Here is a 24,246-nt window from a genome sequence, read left to right on the forward strand (position 1 = left end):
GGACACATACAGACAGTTGCAGAATAGATGCAATATTCTTTGGAATCTAGCAAGTTGCCTTACACTTCTTCATACCTATGACCCACCTAGCCTACTATGGTCAGCAGTGATTGGCAGCACTTTCCAAGATTTCTGAAACGAGTTTTCCCAGGCCTACCCAAAGTACTGGAGAGGAACCCGGGACTGTCTGCATGCAAAGCAGTATTCACCCACGGACCTATAACCCCTTTTTCATCATCTGATCAAGAATGATTAGAAATCTATTTCCAAATTTGTAGATTCCAGTATGATCTTTATGAGCTCCCACAAGCACCTAGTGCCAGGGATTTTTCCTGTCCTACCCAAGCAACTCTAGGGAGCCCACACGGCACTGCGTATCGTTTTCTAACCACAAAGCATCATATGGGTAGACTGCTCAGCACAGTGACTGCACACAGCTCAGGGCAACAAAGAATCAGGGCCACTGAATCCATGATACTAAACGGCTGTACCACACTGACTCCCAGAAACTTGCTGCTAGCAACCAGCTGCAAAATGGAGCCTCGACTGAATCTGTTATTAATTGGATCTGATGGCAAGGAAATGTTCTGCAAAATACACTGATGCAGGGTGGCTCATGCCAGTGCAAGTTTTACCCTTTTTGTGAAATACAAGGCTTATTCCTTTTCTCCGGCACTCATTATCATCACATTCATTTCATCTGCTTGTCTTCCCTGCTCAACTCTGAAGTGTTGCAGAGGCACTGCAATACACATATAAGCTGGTTGTCTTGCTCACTATATCATACTAAAGCAAAATAAAAAGGTGAAGAGCTTCATGTCATACAGGAGAACACAAGTAATTGCCCTTTACTGAGGTCTAGGATGAGCAAGGCAAATGCCATAGACAAATGAAACCAAACAAAGATATTGATGTTCCTAGCTTTATTACTTCATAGCTTCTCAAGTGGCACCAGCAGCCACACAGAAGACAGGCAGGAACAATGCAAAAAGCATGAAGCATGGACTACAAACAAAAATTACAGGGGAACAGGCTTAACTGCCAGCTTCCTGAACAATCAAACATGCCAGACTTGAGGAAAAACCTGCAGTAATCAATTTGCATAAAGCATATTGACTGTGCTACTGAATAGCAGAAGAAATGAAACAAGCCAAAAGACCACAAAATAAACAGGATCATAAGGGAAAAGGTGCTCCATTCATTGTTAAAGCACCAGTATACAGCAACGAAGTATTAAAATCACTGCAATGTTTATTTAACTTGCAAAGATTACAGGATTTCTGAAACAAGCAGACAAAAGACAGCACAAAGGTGAGACAGCTAAGACGCTGCTGCAGTCAACAAAACCAACAGGAAAGGAACTTTTATGCAGCATGCTGCCAACACTGAACTAGAAAAGGTATTTCCAATTCCTAAGTGCTTCCATCAAGTCCTTAGGACAGCAAGTCTAAACACAGGAATAAAATAATAATAGACTGATGTTTCAATGAGATGCTTTATATTCGGGTGCACCCTGAATTTAAACAGAGTATCTCAACTTCTAAGTATGTAAAGAAACTTCAGAAGATTAAGATTCGGTCAACAAAGGAGAAGAAAAGCACTACACAGACAGGGAAAAAAAAAGAATTGCTGAAGAGGTAGCATTAAGAAAAGTCTGAAGCAGGACAGGAGAAATGTCTCTGGAAGATAGCAATGCATTTCTTTTCAATGGCCAAATTATCTGCACCAATCACTAGTGCAGTAGTGGATATTTTATACTGCAATACAACATTCAAATATTATTCACCTCCACCATGCAGTATGGAAGAAATCACTTGTTATATATGACCACCGTGTGATATATTTCCCTTGCCAAATACCTAGACAGAGAATTTCAGATATGTTGCATTATTCATTTTATACAAGAACAGGCTGGTTAAATGAGTAACTGTACATAATCACACATTATGAGAGCAATCCTACAGCTGCTAGACAGTGATGGGGAGAATGGTTACTTTGGATTCCCAGATCTGAGACTGCAGACAGATCTCCAACCTTGTAGCTGGGGAAACAACCCCACCCCCACCCCGTGCAACTGTCAAGGAAAGAAGCAAACCAGCTTCCTTCAGCTGCTTCTCTGAGGCTGAAACAGGTATACCAGGGGATAACCAGACTGGCCCTTTCAGTATTCTGCACTACTGAAATATAGTCCCAAAGTTACTTTTGCGAGATCTAACAGCCACTGTAATCTTTGCAATGCTAAAGTGGGTTCAATAAAAAGTATGAACAGATTATGGCACTGACAACACAATCTTTCTGCTACAACCACCTCCACTGGGATGGTTTTTCTGCTCAATCCAAAATAATTTTTATGGTCATAAATATGTTGCACAGGTAACTTCCTAGCATGCATTGCTATCTGAAAACCAGAAAGGCCAAATACAAAACAAGATACAGACTAACCAAGGGTTTTAAGTCGACAGACATATTGGAGGATTACAAATCCTTCATCTATACTCATGCATCTGAAAGCTAAACAATAAATCCAAAGTTCATGGCACACTGAAAGTGACCAACAGGTAAGAGACAAAAGAGGCAAATCTTCAACAACCATTACTCCTAGTGTCCATAGACAAGGCCTGAAGTGAGGCTTACCATCTTAGAAAAACAAAACACAACTGAAACACAGCATTCCTTTTTGATTAAAAAAAACAACCCCCCCACCCCCACTGGGAAATCAATCATGTTACACGTAAGCTTTCCCATATTTTGCCTAGCCTCCATAATCAACCATATTTATACAGTAGACAAGGTTTTGCTTTTTCTTCAATTCCTACCCTACAAAAAAGTTTATTGTTTTGTACCCAATGATTTCCCTACAAATATTTTTTTAAGGGAGGAGAACCGGTTAAGGTTTCTGTGTTTGCAGCAAACTCTCCCTCCAAACACAACGCCAACGCAGAATTCTTAATATAAGATACAACATGGTGCCATACTTTTCCTAAAACAGTCCCTTTGTTTCCATAGCTTTTCAAAACTGTTTTCACTCCTGTGGCACTGTATACTAGATGCTTTACCTTCTCGTTGCCAGAATTTCATTTCTGGCCATCACTGGTATGCTGGAAACTATGGACCAAATTATAACATTCCTTCCACTGCAGAAACTGTTTTCTTCTATGCTCTTTTCAACCACAGAAAAATAACCCTGGTCTTTTTTATTCACCGGGCTGTCTGGTATTTTCATCAACTACATGTAAATAAATTTACATATTACAAAAGCTTAATACAGATGCAAGACTTTCCAATGTTGCTTAAAAGATAAATTTCACTAAAGCATCAAATGTTTTATCATTTTGAACTACTGTGTTTGAAACAGAACAAAAAGGGAATAGCCACATTCTTTTTTCTCAAGTTAAACACAAGGAAGGTAGGGCCTGGGAAGCAGTGGCCCCTGCAAAGCACTGCTGCTAGTGCCCTACTTGTTATCAGCACCACCAATTAATCACCCTTTAAGGACTTAGTTGACTGGTAACCATGATTAAAACTTGCAGTCTTTCTTTAACATGCTGAAGCATGTCACACCCACCTTCAACAAAATGTTTACATTTGAAATTTTTGAACAAGATTTCAAATTCAAAACAACATTATCAGCCCACTTATCGCCACTTTGATATACAAAGATGGCCTAGCTTAGTGATCAGGAATGCACCTTTAAAAAAAATAGTACTATGTGATTTTCAGAATGGAAACTTGTTACCAAATACTTGATTTTCAGTACTAGACCAAGATGCTTGAGCATCCAGGGCACATCTGAAAACACATTCAAAATCAATCCAGAATGGGAGTAGAACAGCCAATCATTGCTCTTTCATTACACTGAATGAATTCAAAGGATTAATATCCCTCTTAAAAGCATAGATGATGAATTATAGTCAATCTGAAAGGCTCCAAGATGCTTAGGGGGAACTCACTCAATAGGAATATTGCTAAATGCATGTTGGTGCAGCGCTAAGTTTTGACATTTTAACTACATGCACACATACGTACAGTTTGATTTGGTGTTCTGTTCAACCTCCTGAAAAGGCAATTCCACCTGCCCCCCACAAGGCATAACTGTTTAATTGGCAAGCATACAAAATGTAATTACACTGCATACAAGCAACAGCACTGCTTATGAGAGTATCACAGTTCATCCATTCTGTTTTATTTTTATCTTTATTTAAGAAAGCTATATGAAAGCAATGCTTACTTTTATTGATGCAACATATCTTTCAGTTGGTTTTAGAGATGTGAAGTCCCAGAAAAAATGTTTCTTTTGGGGTTCAGGGGAGAATGGAGAAAATGCCACCCCACAAAAAAACTTTTCCAGTTTTTTTCCTCACTTCCACATCTTTAGCTGAGTTCCAAATCATCCAGAATAACCCGACACTAAACAAAAATGTCGAACTATACATTATGCTATCTAAAATCTGTCTTCACTTTTATTTTTTACTTTGGAGCACATGTGTATGATCCCAATTTAGACTTGGACTGCCATGTTCCAGGAGGGGAAGGTTAAACTTCCCTACCATAAATGTCGCACATCATTTTTCCCCCAAAATTCTTCTACATACACCATGGGAGAACAAAGAAAAGCATCCCATTGACATCAATAGAGATTTTCCTTTCTTTGCAATCCCTATCCTCAAACAGGGATGATTTCAGGAAAAAGATGGGGGATTTAACCAGCCCCTCCGCCAGTGTGATGACATGAAGCAGAACTTTTGCATCGAAGTTTTTTAAAAAGAAAAACCCTCAGCTACCTGCCATGCAATTCACGTAACACATGAATTAGGCTCTTGGCCGACCATATCAAAGGCAAGTAGAATTCCAGGTGACCAGAAGACATGGATAGCTGCCTTATCACCTTGTCAGGAGGCTGGTTCCTCCACTTCTCATATATGGTGTTCTTCATAAGGCCTGCCCATCAGTTGTTATTGCATTCCTTTCCGCATTTTCAGCAACGTGTGGCTAATCTTAACTAAGGTTTCAAGGTTGCTTATTTCAGTGTAGCACTCTGAAGACTAAATGATTTGGACAGAACATGAACTGCAACAAACAAAAACAAGACAAAGTAAAAGCTTCCAGCTTCTTCCTCACAGCCTTGCCAAAGGAAGGTGAACATGTAAGCTCATCATTTATTTCCCAAGAGGGAGCTTCCATGCCTGGACCTCTAAAGGCACTTCTTAGTCAACACCAGCAACCAAGCAAGTAGCAATTTACAAGTCAAGTTATACTTCATATAATTTTTTGCCTACACACACAATGCATTATGGACCTTCTGGTCCTAAACTTATGTAGTTTTGATTAAACAAAATCCAGCTAGAGAATAAACAACTCAAATGGTAAAAATAAATATTGTTTCAATAACAGTATGATATTCTGTGACTGGATCTCAAAGTTAGTGCTTTATCCATGAAGGTTAAAATAATGCTCATAACAGGTCCTGCTGTCATAATCAAAACATACAAAGAATACAAAAGTGTTCTATAATTATTTACATGTTAGAACCCTTTTGTATTTTTTTAATCCTACAACCCTCTCAAAAGGATTTTACCCTCTAAAAATTATTTTAAGTAAAAAAGGAAGTGAAATTTATGAGAATTATGTGGAAGCAATGCTGCCTTGAACTACAAAGGCTGAGCAGAGATGTGAAGGATATGACATTTTGGAGAGCATTCTTTCATAAGGCTGCCATAAATTGGAGATGTTCTGTGGCAGATAACGACAACAGTGATACTTATTGGTATCGCATCTTTCAGTGTTCAGAGTGCTTCAACTTAGTTGTAACTCTAACAATCCCGGGCAGAATTCTTCAGCCAGATGTCACTTGGATATTTTGGACAACACAGCCAGTACAGCAAGTGCAGTCCAGTATATCTGGAGATCAGGGATGGCTATTCTAAGGTACATGGGTATTAGTACCCTTTCCCTTCTTGTGGGGAAGAGGTTTGCCAACGGCTACCTAATCTGAAGACTTTCCGTCTTAGTCTTTACACTGCCTAAGCTCTCTGACATCCATTCTGAAAAGTATAAACAAAAGGCAAGTGTGAAAGCTTCCCAGAAGAATACACAGTAGTTTCGACAGTATCAATTTCAGCAAGACTGCCTCAATTCTCAGAATGATAGTCTCAATTCTTGCAAATGCAGAATTCGGTCCGATTTTTATTTTAACTGCAAACATAAAACTCTTTTTTTTTACAAACTGAATTTCAAACAAGTCAGTTAAAAAAACCCCAGTAACTCATGTGCAAACATGCTTTAGGGTTTTCTTATGGTAGAACACCATTCTATTATAGTTAAGTGACCTCAATTTTAAACTTGTGTTTTCAATCATGTGTAGTGTTTTCACAAGATTACCCTTGGCGCTAGAGACTTTCCAAACTGGATGACAACTCAAAACACTGCTTATTTTAAAGCTTAAATTACACAGCACTGAATTTATTCACACAACCACCATCCAAGAAAATACTGATTTCCTATCATTTGCTCCATTCTTTTTCTATCACCTTTTCAAATAACTCCAAGAAGCTTTGCTTTGACACTTTATACTTGACTAGCAAGCTATCCAAAATACAGAGCATGAGCTTTACTATTTTCTTTACTGGTATGTGTCCACAGTGGAATGTGGAAGATGTTGATTCTTTAGAGAGTGGACTGTTCCCACTATTTTAAGGGGAAAAATAGAGCAAACAAAGAGAAAATATGGTGAACTTGCAAACCACTTTGCCTAGCTTGTTTCTGCCTTTGTTTAGAAACAGGCTATGCCTACAGATTCCAGGTTCTATTCAAATCTTAAGTCTGACAAACAACATCCCATTATTTAAAAAATAAATACTGTAATAGCAAAAGTTATGTTCTCATCAGCACCCAGAATGGATATTAGAGATGAGTAATGATGAAATGTACAAAGCAAAACTAAAACATCTTCAGATATTTTAGTAAGTATAACGTTACCCAAGTTAAACCGAGACAAGAGTCCAACTCTAGCACTGGATCTTTTCCAGTAATTAGATTGTCAACCAAAAACAGAGTTAAATAGCTAGCTCTGCATGCAACTATTTTCAAAACATTCTTGCAGCGACAACCCACATCTGAAACTGTTGTTATTAAAGAAAACAGAATTTAAGACTCTTCTACATGTCCCTAAACACAGATTGGAGCTTATTTAATAGCAGGAAATCTGTACACATTACTCCAAGTCTCACTAGAACTTTATAAAGAATAAGTTCCCACTTTACATACTTCTTTACTATGCTACACTTTGAAGTTCTATTTAAGTAATAATTGACCTCTATTGTTGCAAGAAAATGGCAACTGGTTATTTGACAGTACTTATAGATGTGGAACACATACAGGAGCAACTGAGGTGTTCGCTACTTCCAGGTAATCAAGTTGCATCAACAGTTATTAAACCTGTACTGCAGAAATAAAAGAAAAATAAAAGGTGGGCCTTTTACAAACAGGCCTGTGCTTTGGGTTTAAAAAAACACACACACACACACACGCAATATTAGAATAGGGAGTGGAAATTGTCCCTTCCAAGAGGGACAATGTGTCTTTATAGAAGTGTTCTACCTCCACAGGAATCTTAACCAAATACATGTGCCCATCACTGAATTTAGTAAAAATCTGCATGATGTTTCCAAGAGTGACCTATAAAAAAGGACATTAGGTCTCTCCTGTCAATGTTTATTCATCTTTGGCATCTACAGTTCCAGGGTTCCATGTTCTACACATGACTCCTCCTGTCAGGAATTATTCAAGAAGCATTCCTGTAGGGAAGCACTGCATTTGAACAGAAAAGGCCACTTTATGGATTCATTACACATGGACCCTTATTCCTGCCTAGCCCTCTGCTAGAGTTCCATGCAGAAATGTAAAATGTTCAAAATCAAATTTCGGACAACAATAAAATACTGAAGTCAAGTAATCCTTAATCCCAATAAAGCTACCAGCTTGTTTATGAATACACGCAACCAGATTATCTGTGGGTCACTTCTATTCATTCCCCCAAATCATTTATTTTGTAGCAGTTATTATAACTGATTTATGATGATGATTTATTTACCTCTTTTATCATGGTACTCAAGGCAACTTACAGAGGGTTCTTGGTAAATCTCCCATAACCACACCAACAACACCCAGAACCTACTTAGCTTCAACAAGTCTGTTGAGTCAAGACTGACAGTAATCATGCCTCTCCCCTAGGAATATAACAAGCAAAGTGAATAAAGGTTGCCTCTAGGAGTGCACAGAGTACATTTCCTTACTGCTAACAGTCACTCTTAAATATCTGGTACACAGAGACAGGCCTTTCTAGGTCAGAGGCATTATTTCCATATTGGATTGAACCCCAGCTGTGTTCCTTTCCTAGAAATTCAAGACTGCAGTAGGATGACAGTCAAGAAGCTGATTAATAAATGAGATTTCAATTAAGAAGGTTAGCCAGATATGTAAGCAACCACTTGCCAGGTTATCTATGACACAGGAATTATCTCCAGGAGATCAAGCAGGGAAAAAGCTTTTTGCTTTATCCTTTTGGACCACAAGTGATGAACGTAAGTATATGTGGCAACAACAGCCAAAACTGCTGCAGACTGGCAATTTTAATAAATTTTCTTGTAAGATTTGAGCCCCGATTTCTTCCCTCCCACTCTCTTGTGGTAGCCAAACAGTAGCAATCAGCCCTGAGCACTGGCCATGCAATGGGGGCTGATGAGAACTGAAACCTCAACAACTCTAGGATCAAACCCCATCCCAATTTATCAAAAGAAAAAGCAGCTAGAATATTGTTCTTCCACTAGACTAGTTACAAGTTTTAAACACAACAAACCTTTCTTACAGAGCCATGTAGTATTTCACCTTCTTTTCATGTGGCATGTAATGGAGACCCAGGATACCAAGATCAATTAGACTTGTTCTACCAAGCGACTACAGCCCAGAAACGCCCCTCAAACACTCACAGCTTGTTACAGTCCAGTCTGATTCATCTAAAATTAGCAATAACTTTCAAAGGCACATTCATACATCTTAACTAATAGGGCTTCTCCCAGAAAAGTGTGGGAATGCAGTTCAGGGAGTCATAACTGGAGTGTGAGGCTGCAGCTTGAGTCATAACTAAACTAAACAGAGACTGGAAAATACATACATAGGATCAGGGACGCAGAAGAATTTATGTCTGGGCAAGTGATGGTGAGACTGCCAGATGGACATTTGTACATGGCATTATCTTGTCTTTCACAATCAGTCAAGCACATCCAATTCAAAATTTGCCATTTTTTTCAAAGTAATGAAGCTGTTCTCACATCATGAAGTACCAGCGCATTATCAGTTTAACACCTAGCCTGACAGAAAAACTGTCTTCATCAACCCCAACCTGAATAATGTCTACTGGTAGTCTTCATCTAGGACACAGAACATTTAGGCCAATGCTTTTTAACAATAAGATGATTAGTACTGGACCCCAAGACAAGCTCACATACATTATTTTGACATGTCCTCTCTCCTGAAATGGCAACATTAAAAATGAAAGGAAGTGACACCATTCTACTATTACTGCAAACTCCTCTTAATTTTTTCCCCATTTAAAAAAGGCACAAGAGTAAAGGGTACAACATTGCTTTGAAAAGCGATTCTTAGCAGAATGACTTGGTATTAACTGCCATTCTGGAATAGGAGTCACACAAGAAGTTACTCCACAAGAGCTATCTTTTTAAATTGAATTGAACAAATTGTTAAATTGAAATTAAACAAAAACCTAAAAACCTGGCTGTTGAGAATTTGTTCCATACAATACCATCTTTTTTAAAAAAAATAAACCAAAACAAGGAGTGAACGGTATTTGATTTGAACTCTGGAGTTTGACATACTGACAGCAAAGTAACTTATGATGGTCGATGTATTCACCACATCTACACCAGTGTTCCCTATATGGTGAAGGGAAAACACAAAAAAGCATGCGAAGGCAGAACAGCCATGTGTACTCAAATATGCAGAAAACACATGGCAGAGAACAGGAGCCAACAGTGGCTTGCAAGCATGCACACTTTCTCTGGCATTATAGGCATGAGTATTTCTCCTTCCCATGGGAATGAACAGATCTGCCTTCATAAAAAGTGAGTAAGCTCTAATAGTGAAATTCTGAGGTTTATGCAAGTTAAGTCCCACTGAGTTCAATGAGGTTTACTCCCTAGTAACTGTGTTTAGGACTGTAGCCCAAAGTTGTGAAAGTAAACTTACATTTATCTGGAAACAAGTTCAACAAGAAGTTATGACTCCATGTAATATTCCTCAGCACATCATTATTTTCCGTCCTTTGAAGGATGGAAAACATGTCTATATATATTTGGAATTTAAAAAATAATGTTCTCATTTCAGAGGTTTATAATTGCCATTGCTAAAAATCAAAAACAATTCCTTGGCCAACAGACATGGAATTTATTTGATAAGTGGGCACACAGAAATGAAGATGCACAGAAGCCTTTGAACTCAGTAGAGTTGGAGTACTTATTAAAACCAGAGAGCAATCTTTGCCACACCACTCACCTGTCTTGCAAATCAGGTAGAAAGCCAAATTCCATTGCTTCAGAAAGGGATGGAAGTTGGAGTAATACCATATTCTATTCTAGCCTGATACCCAAGTCTCCTCCATACCATAGGGGGCACCCTCTTCTCCAAGGCTAGGCTTACAGCCTCAGAAAAACCACCAGTGTGGTTCTTTCCATGTTGGCTGTAGGGGATGTAGACCAATCCAAGTGAAGATTCCCAGCTCTGAGTTCAGTTCAAGTTTTCCCAAGCTTGGATCTGGGAATCTAAATCATCCTATAGACCTGTAGACACTGCCCAGGGGCCAAAGCATTGCTCTGTCCCACAGTCAGCTTTATTTGATAGATCATGAACAGAGATCTTCTCACTGAGGAACTGGACACCAGAATAACCATTGGAGAATAATGGAGTCCACTTGCAGTACTAGGATTAGGACTGCATGGGAAAAGTCAGTCAGGGTTTTACCCAATGCATGGTCCTGTCTTGTGGCAGGGGACGAAGCTATGTATAGCATTTTGGCTCTTTGCCAGTCATGGTATGCTACAGAGTAAGATCCATTACCATAGATAAAGATATGCAAAGTAAGGGCGGAACTCCCAACTCCTCACATGCAAGGAATCAAGAGCCAAAAATCTGGCTAGAACCTTCATTTGTCCAAACAAGAAGGGACTCTGATCCATAATGTGAATGTCCCTGTTGAACACAGAGCAGAACAGGACCAAAGGGATGAAAGGCAGGAAGACAGAATATGGTTGTTGTGTCATAATAAAGACTGCACATTCAAAAATGATGTGAAATTCTTTAAATTCATGGAAATCAACAAACAATTTTCCAATCCAGATCACTCTTTATCTAGATTCTTACATGAGTTTATGTTTATCCAGGATTCTGGTTTCCTCTCTTCAAGAACTAAGAATCCACAGGCAGAAGAGAGACTTTTTGCTCTAAGCAGAAGACAGCAGAGATGAAGTGGTCAAGGAATGGATTGCATTTCTCAGTGCTTCCTAATACTGTCCAAGACAGTCTCTGCAGCAGTTAGGTTATGGCTGAAACCTCTTCTTTCTAACCTTTGACCTAGGGGTGAGCACCTATGAAGCTGCTTGTCAAAGAGAGGCTTCCCTTACAGGTCACCTGCATCAATTTCTTAAAGGGTATGTATATTTCCCACAAAAGAATTTCAGGGTGGCTTATAAGAGCAAACCAGCCTCTCAAAATATCTACATGTTCACTTACAACTTCAAGCATATGGTCACTAGGGCTCCATGTAGCAGTACAAATTAATCTTCTAGCATCTAACATGCTAGGCTGCTAGATCTAAGAAATCAGAAAGAGCAATCTAGTGGTGTAAAGAAGAGCAAGGTAACTGAGCAGGGAAACAGAATTGTTTATATAAACATACACTTAAGTTCTGTTTTAAGTTTTTCAGGTTGCAATCCTAAACATTTAAAAGACAGGAAACCATATTGAATGGCATGCATAGGACTTCACTGTTCTAGTTTAGGAATTGAAATATCATTATCACATATTTGATTTCAAAATCAAGGAATACAATCAAATTTTGCAGATCAACTTCTTCATGTAAATATTTATATTATTTTGTCATGCGAATCAAGTCAGTTGTACTAAACCACTTACCAAGACTTTTCTAGACAGCAATTTCAGTCATAAGCCTCTATACTCACAATCTATTTTGCATCTTGTTTTCAATTACCTCTGAAGAATTATTTATTTTTAACCACTGTGTTCATCATAGTCCCTGGAACTATCATGAGATAACTCATTTACTAATCTATTTTGAACTAAAATAATCTGTTCGTTTGATAAAATGTTGAACAAATATTGTTTTGGACTTGCCTATTCATAAGAGAATTCCCAAAAATAATCTTTTTTCTTGCTAAGATTTTGATCAAATACTATTTTGGGCCTCTCCATTCAAATCTCAACAACTTCAACTGCCTTATTTTTTATGTTTGACAATTCACACACATTTTCTTCAGTGGCCCTTTTACTGTATTTGCACTATGCCTTAAATGACGTTTATAGTCTGTTCTGAATTACATCTGTTAATACACTCTGATCAATTCCAACATTGGAAAACTTGCTGTATTTGTAGTATTAGAATTTTTTTTTAAAAAAAATCACATCTGCAAACTGTCAAAAGTAGAACTTCTGCAATTCCTCATGTAACCAAAATGCCTGAGCTGCAATCAGCTTCAAAGCACTTTGTACAATTCTAATAGACACTTGGAATACAATTGCCCCTAGCTTTTTTTTTAAAGGTTAGAGTTGCTTTACAACATCATCTTACTATCCATTAAAAAAAAAAACCTAGTCACTCTATTCTTCACTGTTGTAAACATGCCATGAATGTAATCAGGATCTGCTGTAACCCATGGAAGCTTAGATGTAACTGAATGAAATCCCCGTATCACCAATGTGAACAGGGAAACTGACTGGTTCTATGACTGGGCTATCACCAAAGTGGTTTTCTCAAATATTGCTGGCTAGAGAATGCCGAGAGTTGCAGAACCTGTTTCTGTCTAAACATAGAGAGGATGGTACCCTAACCCAGTTGTTCCTGCTTCCTAACTAATGATAAAATCATCAAGGCCAATCAATGGAACCTTCCATCTCCTTTTACCCTATTTCTCAATCATTAAAAATGCGACCAAACATTACATAGGATCCTTCCATGTACTTAGACAAGTTAATCGTTGCTTTCTTTTGCTTGCCCGTGTTACACTTGATCAATAATTCATGACTAGTGTTTTCATGAGCATTCTGCACATTCTACTGGTTGCAACCAACTTTAAGCACAACTACAAACATATTCAAAAAGTAGTCTTTGCAAAAACTTCAAAAATATTTTGTTGTATTTCCAGCTAATACAATAGAGACCATAATACAACATAAATATAAATGCATAGCCATTAACAAAACCCAGGTGTCTGTTCTAAAACAAAACATCTGAAAGTAACAAGAAGCTCTTATAAAAACCTGGGTTTGGATCAAACAATATTCTTTTTATGGTTGATTTAACCAAGCAATAAGCTTCAATCAACACAATTGTACTGACATCCTGAAAAGTGGTAACAGGTTTTTAATGTCTCTTTTAAGATATCAAAGTTATAACCCCAGGAAAAACAAAGCCCTACTATATTCCATTCAATGAGAGATTTGAGATCTTTTCATAAAGGTATATATTGATGCAATATTAGCCCACACACAGAATGGGTCGATAGCTATGGGTTGCACTTATCTGAATTACTGGAAAGGAGGCAATTTCATACAAAAGAGCTGGACCAGAGAACAGGAAAACTTCAGGCTATTCCAAGTTCAGGGGTCAGATGTAAGCGTTCTATCATCGAAAACGCCTTGCCTGAGAAACATCAGAGTGAGGCACATAAAGAAATCCTGTGTCCAAAGGAGTTGCTAAGGACCAGGTTTACTCATTGATGTTTTTCTGTTTATCTGTGTAGATGGCAACACCTTTCCAAAACGCTCAGCCATTTCACTTTTGCAACGCAGCACTTCAATTTTCCATTTGAAAAGGATGTTTGTTTCTGCTCTGTATGTTCCAAGAGGTGTGGAGGGGGAGAGTTAAGGAAAGGAGGGAATCAGATCTTCCCAAGTATAAAGTGCTCGAACAATCAAGATCGGGTGGTCCCCCCTCCCCCATGACCAACACAGCAGCCGTGATGAACAATATATGACGCAAACCTCTTATCTGTCCAGCTTGGGAAGGGAGGGCTTTGTGTGTGTTATTTTTTTATGCCTTTTGAACGAAATAGTAAGAGTATAAAACAAAATTGGTACAGTTGTGGTACAGTTGCGCGGCTCCGAGGCTATAAGAAACCCCGCTTTCCCGTGCAAGGGAGTAAACCGAAAACAAACTGAAAGACCACTTTGTAAACGTCACAATGAAACGGGGCAGAACACGCTTCCCCAGGAAAGCAAAGGCGTTCCGATCTCTGCTCTACGCCCAGCAGTCCCGGCCCCCCCCCCCCCCCCCCGGGGGGGGTTCTTTCACGGGTTTTCCCCCGGTCCAAAGTGCCTCCGAGCCCCTCCAGATTTCCTACCGTTGCTCATTTCCACCACCACCGGGTGTTCCCCCTTCTACTTTTGCAACTGTTTGTTGCGTATTTTGCTTTTGCTCTAAAATAAATAAAACGTCCTGCACACCAGTGTCCTTCCCCAGCCCGACTGCAAATCCAGTTTTTTGAAAGAGGAAGAAAAAGGGAAAATGAAAGGAGATACAGACAAAACCGAGGGCCCAGACGGAGCACACCCACCCGCCCAGCCTCTTGCGATCGCTTCGCCTTATCGCGACTTCCAGCAGCAGGAAAACTTTCTCCTGATTGCATTCAAGTGCGCGGCGGCGGGGGATCGAGAGTGAGTGTGCACCAAGGCAAGAAGTAGATTCTCTGCAGCCTCAGGAGGAGGAAGTCCCCATAGCTAAGCTGTATGTGAAACGTCTCCCCCCGCGCCACCTCCTCGATGCCGCCCCCTCTCCTCCTCCCTTGTCTTGGCCGAGACTTTGGCAGTGCTGCAAACCGTGGGTTACCCAGCTAATCTGCTGGCAGATGTTGTCCATCACACGCAGTACTAAGTAAACAATGCAGAGCCCAGCAAAACAAAAGATTTCCACTTCACCTCGTTTAACGTCTCTCACTTACTCTCCGCCAAAGCGGGAGGGGGGCATCAAGAAAAGAGAGGAGAGGGGGTTTTTTTTCTTTCCTTAAAAAAAATCTTTTGAGAACGCAGGGCAGCAACTTAGGGTCCTTTTCCCCCTTTCTTCACCCGCTTCCACGGCGCAACAACAGCAATTAGCCCCCTTTCTCCGACTCTTTTTTTTTTTTTTTTTTTTTGGGTAGGGTAGACGGACAAGGGAGCGACGAAAGAGCTCTCTGGCTCGATCTGTCCCAGCTCGGGCTCCCCAAAAAAGCCCGTACAATCCTATCCGTGGTAATACATATGGTGGGGGGACGAAATATGTGCATAATAGAAAGGGGGAGGGCGGAATAGAAAGACATACACATCTCTATAACCAAACGCGCGCGTTTTAACACAATCCTGGATTGGAAAGCATTTTCGATAATAACGCACACCTTTTCACGGTTGCCCTGGCTGCGGGGGGGGGGAGGGCGGGAGCAATAGTAAAAAGCAACATTTGCCCCAAATCTGTGGCATCGCGGGGACGATAGTTGAACTGAAGGGTCTCTCCAGGCAGATTAAAGCCGGCCGGAGTGGGTGAGCTATGACCAAAGATGTCCTCACATTTCAAGCTTCCCCTTGTCCTCCCCCCACCCGGCTTCCCTTCTCTGGATGGCGCAGTGAAGCGAAAACACATGGACACTAGCACGGGCACAAACATTACGACTGCAGGTAGATTACTCGGAGGAAAAGGAAGGCGAGGTGGGGGGAGCAGTGCCCGGCCGATCAGGTTTGGGAAATAGCCTTGATTTCCCTTCCCCCTTGCCCCCCTTACCTCGTCGTAGGCGCTTAATGTCCACAGGGAACAGCCCCCACCTTTGGCTAAAGCCGTCGCCTGGGCTCTCAACGCTGCATCTTCCCCCCCCCTTTATCGATCGCCTCCGCTGGCTTGCTGTTTTTTTTTATTATTATTATTATTTTTCCGGGGCTCTTGCTGCCTGAGATCCACCTTAAAATGACACACACACACACACAGCGCACAAAAACTTAATCCTCTCCTCCTTCGCCAGGCTCCTGCCGCTGCTCCAAATGAGGATGGATTGGGAGCGGGGAAGAGAATAGGGGCACAGAGGGAAAAATCTAATTGCAACTTGGTGTATTTTTCCTGGTTTTTTTCCTCGCTTCCAAAAAACAAAAAGCAAAGTCTTTAGCTGATTCTTCTCCAAAGGGGAAAAAAAAAGGTTGGGGGGGGGTTTGATTTTCTACAGCGCCTCTTTCCTCTTCCTCCGTTGGGCTGAGTAGCTAGGAGAGGTAGGCTCGCTCTCTCCCTCTCTCCCTCTTTTCTTTTCTTTTTTTTTTCTTTCTTTTTTTTTCTTTTTGGGCAATAGGCGGGGTCTCTCTTTGCAAACCAATGACACAAACCCACATGGACCAGCCTCGCCCCCTACAGATACTCTTCACTGCAAATAGGCTTTCTCAGGGGATTAGTGGATCAGCTAAAGTACAAACAGACGCAGCAAGAAAGAAAGAAAAAAAGGGGGGAAGGGAGGGGGGTCAAGAAGAGGAAGGAGGAGCGTATCTTGGTGTTGCACTCCTGTGCCCCCCCCACCACGCTTTCCTCCCTCCACGACTTTCGCGGCTCCAAGTTGGCAGGACTTAAGAGAAAAGAAAATTTACGAAATGGGAAGGAACCAATGATGGATAGGCAATCAAGAAGAAAGTGCGAGCCCCCTCCCAGTAGTCCTGTGAGCAAGAGAAGGCAATTGTCTCGCCATCGGGCGAACGGGAGGGTCGAAACAAACGTTTATAGCTTTTGGTTGCGCGCTTCCAGCAACACACCTGGATCGGGGTCTGTGTGTGTGTTTCCCACCTTTTCAACAAAATAGAACTGATCTCGGCCCAAAACTGCACGTTTTCCATGGTGCCCCACGTGTATGGGTTGATGATATCTCCCGGGGGAGCGTGATCACCCCCAACAATTTTAGCAGACCCATCTATTTAAGCCATAACTGGTGAGAGTAGAACTAGTATTCCCTCCCCAAATAAAATCCGAGCTGGTTCGTCGACAAATTAAAATGTTATAAAAGCTTCTTGCCAATTAAAGCTGCAAGTCTAAACGGACTTCCTTAGGAGTAAATTTCATTGAAGTCAGGTGAACATACTTGGGAGTAAGCGTGCTATTAAGCGTAAGTGCAGTTTACTAGGGCATATTTATTTAGAGTACGGTCTAAACACCGTGCCAGCTGCGTCAACAAACAACAACAAACACCTTACCCGTGTTGCTATGTGCAGTTGTTATCCCAGTTAAACCAGGTCTCATACCTACACATGCAGCATTAACCCTCGAGGGATTTGTGGTCCAAACATGAGTTGTGACCTGTTATTCATTTATTAACTGCTCTAAGGGCCAAAATATACATCACTTTGATTTTGTTGCCTATATTTACTCTAGAGCAGGTGCAGAGGATTCTATCTGAAGTTTTTAAAAAGCATGCCACACTTACTAGGGTTCCTGATCTAACTTGGGACCCCTGTGCCTACTCAAAGGTAACAATGAAACGAAAGCACAATATAGGTTGGACCAGATAGCCCTCTGGCCCCTTCCAACTGATTGATTCTATGACAGCGACAGCTGCTAGAAGCGTTTTGCCTGTTTTGGCCCTAACTGATCAACTGGTCATGCATGGAATGTGCATGGTTATGTTTTTCTTACACAGGTGGCATGTTTAAATTAGGCTTTACTAAAATTAAAAAATGCCACAGCAGATAAAAACAAAGCTAGTTGTGCTAATCCATGTGAAAAAAAAAAATCTGGTGGGGGGAGGGATCCTACATTCATTAGGTATTGCTTGACTGGATTTTGGATGCCAATGTCTTTTATCGTATATTTCCATCAAGCCTTAGTCCTACCATGTTCAACCAGACTTCCTGCCTGGTTAGTATGCATTGGCTGATTCTGATTACTCTGTGATGGATAAGGTCAAAGTAATACCATTCCCCCATAATTGCCTTGTTTGTTTTTTATGTTTATATCCACCTTTTCCTCTGAAGACCCAAGATGACATTATGTTCCTTTTCTCCATTTTATAATCCCAACAACCTTGTGAAGTAAGGCTAGTCCGAGAGTCAGTGAAGAGCCCAAAGCCACCCAGTGAGCTTCATGGCCAAATAGGGGCTTGAGCCTAGATCTCCCAGTCCCAGATTGGTTCTCAAACACTGTACCACACTGGCTTCTGGGCAGAGTGTCAAGGACTCAGTTTTTTTAATTGTATATTGTGCTATAAAAATCTTCATGGTTTCTTGTCTTGTTTTTATTATTGCCCTTGCCTTGAGACAAAAATTAGCAACACTCCTTAAATTTGCAGCTTTAACTGATTTAAGGGTATTGAGACCAGGCTAGAGCTTCCTGTGCTTCCACTTAGATATAATAGTATGCACCAGGAGTTTGGGAAGTGTCCAGGGAAAAGCAGGCTGCTTTTCTCACCAGGCAAAGCCAGTCCCACAGTCCTTTGCAAGCTCAAGAACTCCCAAATCTTGACTCTGAATTTCACAATAGCAATTCAGCAATTTGATGCCCAGTGCTTCAAAATGTGTTTTGTCTCTACACATGTACTTAATCATGGTAAGACACTGGAAGCATTGGCATGACCCCTACTTTTGTCCAGCTAGAGGTTCCCTATAGCAACTTAGCAGTCCTTTTGGCACCACCCTGTCATTTTTTCCAACACATTTTTCATTACCCTGTTTAGAGCACATGCAATTTGACATAAATGTTCTAGAGCCTCAGGAGAAGCACTATCAGACACACTGAGCCCTTTCTGATGGCATCTTGAAGACAGAGAAGCCAAGATGTACACCCCCACGGAGCACTAAATTTGATTCAAATATTGTAACAGTTACACTGCAGTGTTCATATGCTGAATGTGCGATAGCAAGATCACAGGCAGGAACACACTCATTTGGGTTTTAAGTCTGCATTGCTTTGAAGATGACTATTGGTACTCTCATTCTTAGTTTTGCCTTATCACTAAAATGTGGGCAGGTGGTGATGTTATCTTTTCTTTCTGTGGTATAATCTAGCATTCCTTGTCATATTTAGTTGATCGCAACAATGGGTAACAATGGTGGTTATAAGCTAACCATTGATTGTTGGTATAATGTAGTGGTGAAATCCTATGCACAACTTAACCCCTTGGGCATCCTGCTCCTACTGGCTATATCAAAATATTAGGAAGAATTGTCTGAAGAGAGGAGCCTTTTTCTAACTGAGGAAACTCCCCCATCAGGATGCCAAATCAAGGAGGGAGCTTGTTGAATTGTTTAAGAAAAGTTCTTGCAACAGGCTATGGATTCTGGATAGTTTTTAACCACCCCAGCCATGCAGCCTCACTGGGTTTAGATGTCAGCATAACCTGCACCTGGCAAGGGTAATTAGGGAAATGAGTCAGCACATGCACAGCTGATTAACATTCCATTATGGCTTACTGGCCACTTTTCTCTCATGCTAACCAAGCCAATGTACGTGAGGCACTACAAGTATTGTATCAATGCTAAGAACTCTATTACTATTCCTATGCTAAACAGCTCTGCATCTGTATTGTATAGGCTGTATCTAAAGAATGGTGAGGAAGTTATTAGGTTTAACAGGTAGTATAGTCAACTTCCCAGTGGCCAAAAGCCAGAATAGTTTCCTGAATTCAGGATGAAGCCTTATAGCCTTCAGCTTCTTAGGAAGCCACCCAAGATACCCAAGGTCTTGAAGTGGCCTTCCCCTTTCATTCAGTAGATAAGACCTGCCTTGCACCAAGAATGAAACTATCCGCCATACTGAAGCAGTTCTACTCCCAGGAAGAGGCAGGGGGAGCCTGTGTGCCCACCTACAGACATGGCAATCGTAGCACAGAGGAACTTTATAAAATCCATGGCAAGAGGCTTTGCCTTTTGCTTTCAGTCACAGTGAAAGAATGGATGCATCACTTGCCCATATATCTTTGGAAGCTCCCAGAACATCTCCTGGCCTGTTCAGGGAACAAAAAGGCCACAGATAAATGGAATATAAAACTTGTAAACATATTTCATGATTGTATTCAACAAACTATCATTTTTTACACAGGAGGTTTCGGTCCTTCCCAAATATTCTCAAATCGAAAGTGAGGTGTCTCGGCTGGATTAGGCCCTGGGATTAAAATAGCACCCATACCAGGAAATTCAATCATGTAATGTTTGAGGTCCTACAAACATTCTTGACAGCTGCTGGGTATTGTCATGTGGTCAGAATAAGCTCTTGATCAACTCAACATGGGGGCATCTTACAGTTAATTTTGTGTGACTTCATTTAATAATCATGCAATTAAATTGTTATTTTGTGGTGGTTGAGTTTTGAAAATAGCTGTTGATTTTGCAGGGTAGGTAGCTGCTAACATCCATTTTCATACCATTTTGCTCTTGGTTTACTGTATTTGTTGAATGTATATAGCCAATGTAAACCAACTTCTGTGAAAAAAATCTCAGGATTGTATGATGGACTGTTTGTTAAATATGCTGCACTTAAATTGTTAAATAAAAGGGCTTCAATAAGAAAAATAAGAAATTCAAATTACTTTATCATATCTTGCTGTGCAGTGTTCCGTTTGATCCATCTGTAATCTAGTGAAATACAGTACACTAGAACACTTGCACCTTCATTTATCACTATCTGTACTTCTGAAGATTGTTACAATATCTGTGTTTATATGGCCGAAGTCTTATCATTTTACTCCAAGATTAATTTAATTGTCACTTAGGAAAGCTTCTTACTCTGCGCTCAGTGGTTGTCAGCCATCAACCTTTAAGGTGATTTAAGGTGCAATTCTGTGCAGGTTTAAACAGACTAGGTCTTACAACTCTCAGCATTCAGAACTCAGAGGCTTATAGACATAGAAGAGCAGAAGTGATCTTTGCTTTCTCATCTTTCTGTTCCGCACTTTACTACACAAGCTTTTTGCACCCATCTAATGAAAGCGCTGGGAAGGGAGAAGGCTGAAGTGGCTACAGGATGTCATCTACTGGATAAGTGCAAGGTCTTGTACTTGGGCATAGGTATGGGTGTCACAAGTACAGGTTAGGGGACAAGTGGCTGGAGAGCAGCACTTGTGAAAGGGATCACGGGGTACTGGTTGACTGCAGGCTAAATATGAGTCAGCAGCCTGATGCAGTAGTCAAGAGGGTGAATGCCACCCTTGGTTGCATAGCCAGAAGTGTGGCTTCCAGACTGAGAGGTATTACTGCCACTCTATATGACTCTGCTGTGCCTGCAACTGAAGTATTGTGTTCGGTTCTGGCCTCCATATTGCAGGAAAGATATAGCCTGGTTGGAATCAGTGCAGCATAGGGCCACAGGGATGGTGGCCAGATTGCAGGGAAAACCATATGAGGCAAGACTGAGGGAACTGGGTCTTTTCAGCCTGGAGAAAAGGAGTTTCCAAGGGGATCTGTTGGTGACATATAGGTCTTTGAAGGGGTGTCACATGGAGATGGGTAGAGACCTGTTTTCCCATGTGAAGGACAGGACACATTCCAATGGAGCAAAGTCCAGGGAACCAAGGTTCAATTTGGATGCCAGGAAATACTTTGTGACAGTTAGGACCCCAAGGGTATGGAATGGGCTTCCACAGGAGGTGGTCAAAGTTGCATTGGTGAGGGTGTTCAAGGATAGGCTGGACATACACATGGTAGGCATGTCATGAGCAGAGCCAACTGGAGCCAGACCAGATGGCCCGGGAGGCCCCTTCTGACTCTGTTTCTATCTTTCTATGTCTCTTCTGGTTTCCCCAAGTCTCCCTCCCCCATTTTATCCCTCCCTGAGGTTGCTTTCCTGGCCTCGAAAAACAACTGGTAGAGTTCTCTGAGGGTGTGAGGGAAGGCAGCAGGAGCTCTGATTCCCAGCTCCAAGGTTGGAGCACAACCAAGAATTCATGCGGCTCCTCAAATGCTATCTAGGGGCCATAGGGTTGCTTCCTCGCTTGTCTTGTTGAAGTTTGCGGGGGAAATGCAATGAATGATTAACTGGTACATTATATCTAGTTCTGTTCACTCTCTTATATTTCATATGTTAAATGGGATTAAACTGTACTTTATCAAAATTTCTGACTATTTAAAAGTTATAAAATATAAGATATGGCATATTATTTTATAGGCTAACCACAGGGACATAGCCTGTAATATTTGCCAAAGCCTTTTCTCATATTGTGGAAAAGTGACTAAGAGCACAATTTGTCAGAATGCCCATAAGGATTATAGGCATCTTGTGCAGAGTAGGGGAAGTGGCAGAGGTGATCTCGGCCTATCTGCTTCTCCCACCTTGCATTTCAGCTGGAGGGCCCATTTAGCTGAGGTTCTTCCGAAGGGGAGGGAGGGAGACTGAAGCACCATCAGGATACCTCATATCCTGGCAGACCCAATCCCATCCCTTCTGCATCACACAGATGATTTCCTTTACTCCTTCTCTGAAATCATTTTTATGACCTCAGAGAAGCAGCCAATGCAGTTCTTTCTACACTGGCTGCAATGTGCGGCAGGGGGAGGAAAGAGGAGGAAACTGGGGTCAGATCCCTAATTCCAGGCTTAAAGCTCTTCTCTGACCTTGGATCTGGGCGTCTAAAGAATCTATTGGCCCCATGGATGCTTTCTAGGAGGGCATAGGATCACTTTCTAAATATGTTACGAATAATCATAGGAAAACCTCCAACCAGCCAGTGGATTGCTCCCATACAGTTAAAGGGTAAAATACATTGAATGCACCAAGTTTTGTCAATAGCTAGTTTTAAATTACATATTCTTTGTCTTCTATTTAGAAAATCAAAAACATTTTAATGTATAGATGTCTATCTAAAGAGCTTTTGTGGAATGTGTAGTGCTGAAAGAAATCAGTAATAATTATAATTAATAATTAGCTGTGTTTGGCATGAACAGAGAGACCTGTGTTGCACTCGCACACAAAATAGTAAATGCACAAGAGAATCTGTGCTTGGTTGGGTTGTAAAGGTATCAGTTAACACATGATAAATGTTGTGATTTTAACATGTGCCAGGTGAACTTTATCACTTCACACATTTTAAAACCTCATGGGGCCACAGTTGTAGTATACCTGGAAATAGTAAAGCTTCTTTCTTCAAAGTATTAGGGCAACAGTTGTAGTATACCTTGAAATAATTCACTTCACCACTGGGAAACAATGTATGTAAAGCTGAGTTCAAGCCTTCAGCAAGGGCTGCCAGGTTGTCGTTAATGTGAGGCAGGAGGAAGTTTGGCAGACAGTTGCCTCTGTCATGGTTCTGCAGTGATTAAGGAAGATCTGCCTGACAAACTGCCCTGTCATGAAAGGCCCATCAGCTCCCTTTACCTATCTTCTCGCTTCAGTTGTAGGCCACCTCTTAAAATGCAGGTAGAGACTGTAGTTACTTCCTTCTTTCTCAGTTTTATTAGATCATGGCCATCAGGTGCTGTCCTGCTGCCATGGGGGGGGGGGGAGTACTTTTTCTAATTCTGCTAGGCTAGCAAAAAGTGGATAACTACAAAATGTGTGCAGCTGCCATTTGATTATTCCAGCAATGCTGGCTGATAAATCTTGCATCCTATGCCACTATGAAAGTAAGTTGCATCTTTCCAAGAAGTATGTTTGGGAGAGAGAAACATCCACTCAAGCGAGGGGGCTATTAGTCATGCCTTACCACATTAAGGTTTAAGTAACTCTAAAAGAATGGGGAAGTTGGTGTTTAGACTGTTTTAAAACATTAATCTACATACCCATCTTTTCTTAGCAAGTAGCACTTGGGGAAAATATAGCTGGGGAACTGAGATGAGTGAATGCTTCTTCAATGTAGAAAATCAGTATGTTAGACAAAAAGGTTGTAGCCTAGCCTTCTTTACTTCAGGTTCTTTCAATATAAGGAGCTTTTCTAAGTCCCAAGGAGATACTTAGACATTTGATTAACTAGCAGCCCTCTGAAGTGGTACAGTCTAAGAAAGGCAGTACATTGTAATTCCTCT

At 40.9% G+C, this 24,246-nt stretch overlaps 1 protein-coding gene across 1 annotated transcript in view; it reads right to left on the reverse strand.

Annotated features, from left to right (window-relative positions):
- CTBP2 (C-terminal binding protein 2) overlaps nucleotides 1-16,452 on the reverse strand; it is a 283,357-nt gene extending 266,905 nt beyond the window's left edge. The window contains exon 1 of the mRNA XM_044445579.1: nucleotides 16,055-16,452. The gene's annotated coding sequence lies outside the window, so the exon portion shown is untranslated. The remainder of the gene's footprint in view (nucleotides 1-16,054) is intronic.
- Nucleotides 16,453-24,246: the final 7,794 nt, after the last annotated feature.

The sequence above is a fragment of the Varanus komodoensis genome, unplaced genomic scaffold, assembly GCF_004798865.1.
Source record: "Varanus komodoensis strain SLA01 unplaced genomic scaffold, ASM479886v1 scaffold49, whole genome shotgun sequence".
In the NCBI taxonomy this organism is placed as follows: Eukaryota; Metazoa; Chordata; class Lepidosauria; order Squamata; family Varanidae; genus Varanus; species Varanus komodoensis.